Source organism: Pygoscelis adeliae, unplaced genomic scaffold (assembly GCF_000699105.1).
Source record: "Pygoscelis adeliae isolate BGI_AS28 unplaced genomic scaffold, ASM69910v1 Scaffold197, whole genome shotgun sequence".
NCBI classification, from domain to species: Eukaryota; Metazoa; Chordata; class Aves; order Sphenisciformes; family Spheniscidae; genus Pygoscelis; species Pygoscelis adeliae.
Window position 1 is genome coordinate 2,882,987 of NW_008825105.1, and position 248 is coordinate 2,883,234.

Below are 248 nucleotides of genomic sequence, written 5' to 3' on the forward strand. Positions count from 1 at the left end.
GCATCCCTGGGATGCCGAGAGGGGATGCTCAGTGACGGGGTAGTGCTTTGCCTCCGGCTGCCCTCTCCCCAGAGCCTCTCCCGGGGGGCAGCGGGGGGGGGACACCCCCCCCACTCCGTCCTCGGTGCTTTTCCCCTCCAGCCCCTGGGCTCTGCTCCCCCTCGGGACAAAGGGAAAAGAGAGCAGCCCCGGCTCCTCCTCCTCCCCGACTCCACTCCCAGTACTACCAGTGCTCCCAGTGCCAAGTG